Source organism: Cupressus sempervirens, chromosome 8 (assembly GCF_028749045.1).
Source record: "Cupressus sempervirens isolate cs-2001-9-10 chromosome 8, ASM2874904v1, whole genome shotgun sequence".
Lineage (NCBI taxonomy): Eukaryota > Viridiplantae > Streptophyta > Pinopsida > Cupressales > Cupressaceae > Cupressus > Cupressus sempervirens.
This window is the reverse complement of record NC_143125.1, coordinates 716,382,858-716,390,629: the sequence shown is the minus strand read 5'-3', so window position 1 is coordinate 716,390,629 and position 7,772 is coordinate 716,382,858. Positions and strand designations below refer to the sequence as shown.

The 7,772-nt window shown below is 28.3% G+C and overlaps 1 non-coding gene across 1 annotated transcript; it reads left to right on the top strand.

Annotated features, from left to right (window-relative positions):
• The first annotated feature begins 6,973 nt into the window (after nucleotides 1-6,973).
• TRNAV-UAC (transfer RNA valine (anticodon UAC)) lies at nucleotides 6,974-7,045 on the top strand. Its single transcript has one exon. It is a non-coding gene; the product is annotated as a tRNA-Val (tRNA).
• The last annotated feature ends 727 nt before the right edge of the window (nucleotides 7,046-7,772 follow it).

Sequence of the window (7,772 nt, the reverse complement as noted above, 5' to 3'; positions counted from 1 at the left end):
AATAAACTCAAATAACACCACTTAAGTTCATAATATTGGGAAAGTTCTAAAATAGTGAGCACACAGATCACAATCAATTAAATCTCCACCATTGCTTATTATTGCATCTTATCCGTTCAATCATTTCTACAATCTATAAAATGAGGCCTCCACCTCATTTCAAAGGGTCTCACATTCATGTTATTGTTATGTTGCTAGTTTAACATTTGATTTTGTTTGAGAAATTTAGGATTTTAAAAAAAAACCATTTAACTTGTTTTATCTTGGATGTTAGCTTAAACAATCTATCATGACTAGGATGGTTGTAATATTTCACATTTGCTAGTTCAATCTTACATTTCTTAAATTTGTTTTTCATCATTTTTACTTCCATACATTCATGAAATTCATGGAGATCTTGCAAATCCATTGCATGCTTCCTCTATGAATATACTCAATCTACAAATACATCAAATAGTTTAGACTTTTGCACACAATCATGGACTTGTACAGTTAGAATTTGCATTTCACTTATAATAGTTATTCACTAATAGGGTTAAAACATAAAAAATCTAACCACCTTTCATACATATCTTAAATGGTAACTTTTATTTTTAGAGGGCTACAAAATACATCTAAATAATTTGTAATTATAAGCTTTGTAATATGTACTACATACATGGATGATTTATATTTCTGGGTGCAATTGACAATATGATATATACAAATAAAATTATTTCTAAAGTTAGTTTTTATAAAATTGTATTTATTTTCTTTAAAATATAGAGATATATTATATAGTACTAAAATTATTCCAATTGAAAGTATTTAGGATAATTCATACAAAAATCATTTCAAAATCAATTAGTTATATATTTTTATTTGTAAAGTTTGGTAACTTCTAATTTCAAACAAATCAAATTAACCTAGAAACCTTAAAATTCAAATCAAATTTAATTCTTACTTAAAAACCTTAAAAAACCAAATCAAAGTTAATTTAGAAACTTCTCTATGTGTACAAACCAAATCAAAGTTAATTTAGAAACTTCTCTACGTGTACATTTTTAATAAATGTTCTTTATTTTAGAAAGTATTTGATAATATAGTTTTACTTTTTTCTATTAAAATTCATTTCAAATTTTAGTTAATGAATATAACTTAGTTTTAATATTATATTATTATCATTAATAAAATCTAGTTATTTTATTTAATAAACATAGTATTAAAATTCAAATAAGATTTCTATCTATATTATTATAATTCAATTTTCATTCTAAATTTTTTATAATTAATTTTGTATTTCTTCAATACAATATTATAATCAATATTTATAAACAAAAATTTGTTGATGTAAAAACATTATTATTATATAAGACCATAAAACAAATTATACGCTAATTTCAATTTCACACTTCATTTTTATTGCTTGGACTCTAATTTGTTGGGTGGCTGCTAGTGGAGTAAGAATCCTCACAACTTTTCATAGATTTTGCATAGGTATGTGTTCACTTTTTTTGCCCTAAAATATAATGGATTTTCATTTAGATTATGTAGTTGTAGCCTATTATATGTAAATCTCTATTTAATATTCAATTATGAACTATTATTACAGAAAATGATGTGTTGTGATTGTTATTTGGATCATATTTTCTTTTTAAACTGCATAATTTTCTTTGGCCTAAATTTTCCATTGTGCAAATTCCTTCCTTTTAGGCACAATATTATGCTTTAAGATATGGATCTTCAAATAGGAAATTGACAAAAAAAACCTTTTTCAAAAAATAACATGGGAAATAGAAAAGAATCTTGGAGTTTGTTGATATTGTACATGTTGAATCAAATTCATAGTATCCTCAAATTTTCCATTGTATTCATGACAATTTGAACATGGGTTTTGGATCCAACCAACAAAATACTAGTTTCAAAAAGCATCTATCTAAAGATACAACTTAGCATCTGCTTCTTAGCCTCTACCTCTGAAAGATCTATAACATCATCACTCATAATTTAATTTTTAGATGCTCTGCTACTAGTTTAAAATTTCTTTTGATCATTTCCATCTACAACATCACGTTCTTTTGATTATTTTCCAAATGGAGAAAAAAGGTTAAGGTTTTTCTTTAGCCCTCGTGACAAGAAATATCTCAAGGTGAATCATGTAATAGTTGTTAATAATTATTTCTTCATTCTCTTAAATGAACAAGAGATGCCACAATTTTCTCTTCAATTTGAAATTTTATTTTTGGAAGAATTATTTATAAAACCTCCTCTAATTACTATTCTTTCTCCAAATGATTCTTTTTTTGATTGTATAAAATATTGTTTAGTACATTTTCCCCTTATTATCCCCTGTTTCAAGTTGTCAGTTTTGATGCATTGGAAATTATTAAAAAGGGTACCTATATTTAACAAGATAGAAGAGTTGTATCTTGTAAAATCCCTAAAAAAAAGCCTCTAGTAAAGGAAAACAATAAAAAAACTCTTCCTAAAACCTAATCTTAATGCTCTTTTGCAAGATGTATCCAAGATGTGGAAACAAGAACAAGACTAGTGAATTGTTCAAAAAAATTCTTTCAAGATCTATGGTTTAATGGGGTACTATGTTTGTAAGATTTTCATGAAATGGACTTACTAAAAATGCTTCAAGCCAATAAATTAAATTGACAACTGTAAAACATGATTTGACAACCTTTTTCAGGGTCCTTTTTGTATATCCTTGCCTAGTAGATTAGGAATATATAATTAGGTAAGGTATGTCATCTATTTGGGAAAATGCCTTAAAGAGATGTTATCAAATGTGCCTCATAAATTGGGGATTAGAATATATGTGGCTCTATCTTTAGTTAAGTAATGAATATATGTCTTGAAGATGTATATTTTTCTTGCTATTTGACTATGATACTTATGTAGATAATATGTTTTGATAGTAACATAGCAATCAAATTTAGGAATTATATTGAATTTATTTGGTAAGTCTTTTACCATTTTTATATCTGATTGACAATGTATTTAGCTTTATTTAGTAGAGTTTTAAATTAATTTATTGATATAGTTTAGAGTAACATGTAAATATTGGAATAATTACTATGGAAGAAACATGAAATAAATTTTTTAATTTTGTTAAATCACATGAAAATAATGCATGTCTCTATTTATTTATTTATAGTCATGCAAAAAATCAATATGAATAACTTCGCCTTGGATTCTTATAATATATAGCATTATTGAGCTAACAATTCCAACATCTATGCAACTTAAAATGTTTGATATTTTAATTCTAGATCCACTAGAGACAAAATCTATTTTTATATTTTTACAACCATGTCAAATTTTAAGTCTAAACCTAACATTCTTACCTCTTTTTAGGATAGAATGGATTACTACTGGTTAGTGGAGAGGAATCTACTGCCTAGACATGGGATTTAATATCTGGAAAGATTGCATTTTCTAGAGAGAATGAGCACACAAGTACTTCAACTTCATCCAATCCTCCTCTCCCAAGTTTGTAAACATTAATTCTTTTTTATGTTTAAAAAGTTTCAATGTATTCTCTTGTAAAATAAGACACTTTCTCTATCATCAAGAAGAAAGAGGTAAAAAAGTCTCTAGCAAACTAGCAATGGGGCTAGTACAAGATAGTTGACTTGAATTGACCTATAATCCTCTCACTTCTATTTATCTTTTTCATACTTGACTTCTCACTTAAAACATCTTACATCTCTCTTAAGTTATGTCCTCTTTAAATAGCTTACCTCTCTCTTTAAACATCAGAATCTCTATGAATGAAGGTTAGACAACACATTTATTATTTTGTAAAATAGGGTGTTTTAAAGAATCTTTGTGAATGAAGCTTATACCACACATGTAGTGTTTGGAAAATAGAGTGACATCAAGAGATCTAGCTCTACAATGGTAATCTCATTTTGATTCCTTTCATATATTTTAGCTATCCCTCAATATTTCATTGATCTACTAAATTTTTGTAATTTTACAACTACAAGAACTATTGGCATAATAAATATGTTATAATTTATTAATAAATTTTAATTTAAGTTATAAAAAAGTTAAAATATTTGAAACCTCTTTTTACCTTAATACTTTTCTATAGGACTGGTGAACTAATTACAAAATATATTTTTGTTTATAATTGAATATTGAATATTTATATATTTTTCCCTTCTTTAACTAAGAATGTTAGTCATTGTTTTCTATTAATAAAAGTAGAAAAAATTAGGTTGATGACCTTCTATAATTTTTTTGAAATACTATAAAGCTTCTTAATGTAGTTTAGAAGAATACCAAAGAGAAGGCTATAAGCCCAAGTTGCCAAAGTCATCCCTATTATTGCAAATTGATTTCAACATCTCAATTAAAGTTCTTGGCTCAAATGCATGTACACCTAAATAAAGCATTTGTTTATGGATCTATCAAATGAACATCTCTATGTAGGAAACCAAGACTAAGGTGATCATTTAGTAGTTTATCCGGTAAAAGCATGTGTAACTAATCAATCCAACCCCTTAAAACCTTGCATGAGATAGACCATGAGATTTCCTTGCTCTCTAATGATAAGCACAAAGAGTCCCTTAACTTAGAAATAATCATTCCTAGAAGTGAAGAGAAAAATCCCAAGACTTCCCCAGTCAATGGGACAAATATCAAATAAAGTGTAACTACTTTTCTTGGGTTACTTTGATAAAATGGTAGGTTCTTGAAAGAGACTGCCACATTGACAAATAGATCTAGAAAATTTGATTGAAACCACTCATTATAGGAACTATCTCCATCATCAACCTATTCTCTTGAAGATGGAAAAATAATTTCCCCTTGAAGTATAAATTTCAAACCATATGCCCACATTGGAAGAAATACAAACACTAGTTGTTTCTCTAGGCATGGCTTGTAATCTACACTTTGGTCCTCATATAATGTGAAGGCCATAGCAATTTCAATAATTTTTACACTAGGCCAAATATTACCAACATTTAGTTTATGAATTGTCATAAGCCAAGTAGTACTCTCATTGCCATGTGAAACATTTACAAGAGCATTACCAATATCCTCTCTCTGCATTATATTTAAGGAATTTGTCATGCTATCCCTAATTTTTATACAACAAAGATGACAATGAAATGATAATAGTGATGGATGAAGATCAATTTGTTTTAACAACCTCCATCTTGTTCCTATTCCATCCAAAAACAAACTTTTAAAAGGAAGGACAATGTAGGTTTTCCAAATGGAACATTTAATTCATTATTTTCATTCGACAACTCCCTGCTTATTGAGTGAAGGTTGTTGATAGGAGATACAAGGGTTGGAAAAATGAAACCAAGTTCTCCTTCACTTACATCAAATTTCACATGAAAACTATTAAAATGAATCTTTGGTGCATCTGTCACCTGCAGAAAGGCCAAAGAGTGTGTAGTCAGATACATCATCTGCAAAGATGTCCCAAGGTTTGTGAGAATCCCTAAAATTAAATATAGACTATAATTACAATACAATTCAGTGTCTAGAGTTCCAAAATAAGAGATAAGGATATCAAATTGGTATTTTTCATGTGTAATTAATTTTGTGTAGATTCTTTATGTTAAGAAGAATGTGAATGATCAATCTTGTACTATATGGAAAGATCTAGCATGGGAAGGCTCTACAAATGCAATAAGTTTTAAGTTGGACTATGAATGATAGAGAATCTTGTGAGTTGGTTAATACACTATTTCTTATTAGTTATTAAAGATGGGTATGAAACATTGTTTAGGGATATCTCCAAAGATACCTAGCTAAGATGCATTCTTCAAGCTATGAGGGTACCAATTTCATTTTAGTGGAAAAATCAAAGCTTAATCTAAGAAAAAAATCTAGTTTATTATGGAACATTAAAGCACATTCAATCACATTGTTCTATAAGAGAAGCCTCACCTCAAAAATAAAGAGTTGTAATTTAAAAAAAAAATGACAGCATAGCTGATGTATTTACTAAAGTATTGGATGGTAAAATGTTTGGATTGTAACATATACTTAATGTGACTGGTCATCAAACTTTATTTTTTCCTTAAAGAGTATGTGTTGAAATAGTTCATAACCAAGTTGAACACTTGCAACTCAAGTGTCATAAAGAGTTTTAGTATGAGTCAAATAAGCATTGTATCCCTATTGAGTATTCTGTAAGGGTATACAATTAACCATAAATGTTCTACTTTGTCATCAAAGAATCCACATTTATATATCAATAGATCACAAAGTGTCACTCAATAGCTTGAGATATTTATATAAGGGAAGGGGGTGCCTAGGCACACCCCTACCCCTTAATCATAGTGGACAATAAGATTTTTTTTGAATGATTGAAACATGATTTGTGTCAAAGGGAATTGTTTGGATGTATCTCAAAGAGGTCTTGGAACCCTATCCCACATTTTGTGTTTGTAATACAATAAAGGTTTTTTTTTCATATCATTCCCCATACATAATCTCATGATTGCTATTGATCAAATTTATGTTGGGTGTTTAAGTGTTTATCTATTACTCCACCAATAATTGAACTAGTTGAAGATTTTGTGGAAGCATTTCAAATTGGTTTTGTAATTCATTTTTAAGCCATGACTCTATAAAATAAGAAGCATTGTATTTGTATTTGTACCTCTAATATGTCATTTGGAATAATATGACCACCATAACAATGATCAAGAAAGAAGGCTAGGCTAACAAATGGATGAATAGTATTTAGGAAAGAAGGTGATTCCATGAAGGTGGTCTACATAAATACTTAATAATTCACTAAATAAACTATTTCACAATCTAGGTAGTGTTGTCATTGGTTATGAAATGAACTAGTTGGATTTTTAAACTTAACTACTACTATTAAGGTTTTTATTTTTTTGTTCCACAACTTTATTATAATAAGAGGAACAAGCCGCATGTAATGAATTTGATAATGAATAAATTCTCTTGATTTTTATATTATACATTTAATAACACCACTATTCTTTAAAGGGTACTAGCTCAATGGAAGAGCACCTGCTTTACAAGTAGGAGGATGGTGGTTCGATTCCACCATACCCTAATATGATTCAATAAACTACCAAATAAAATAGCAAATATACTACAAAATAAACTACCAAATATACTATCAAATATATTACCAAATATACTACCCAATAAACTGCTAAATAAGCTATCAAATCAACTACTAAATAAACTACCAGATATAGTACCAAAATTACCACATAAACTACCTAATAAACTACCAAATATAATACCAAATAAATTGCTAAATACTCTATCAAATAAACTACCAAATATCTACTAGATATACTACCAAAATTACCACATAAACTACCAAATAAACTACTAGCTAACAATAATGAATGACTAAATCAATGATTAAAATAGTTTAGTCATAAATTTGGTTGGGAGATAAATGTCTAGCAATAAATTACCATTGGTCACATGATCAAATTTAGTCACATATCTACAATTTTTAGTAGTTTATTTAGTAATATATTGTTATTTTTGTATTAGTGTTATATCGTTCCCTTGTTCGGGCCTTTACATCTTTCACTTAAGGAGATGCCACGATGTTCTTATGTTGGGAGTCAAAATTTCTTTTGCATTGTCCTCTTGTTAAGACTGAATAGGATGGTTCTTCTAAAGTCACTAAAATGTCACTACCTATGTTGGAATTAGATTCATATTCCAGAAAGTAACTTAAAGAGTCACCAAGTGCTTCAGAGGACTCTTATTCACATTTTTTGTGGCTTCCTTTTCAACTTCCAGCTATTCGTGTCTTA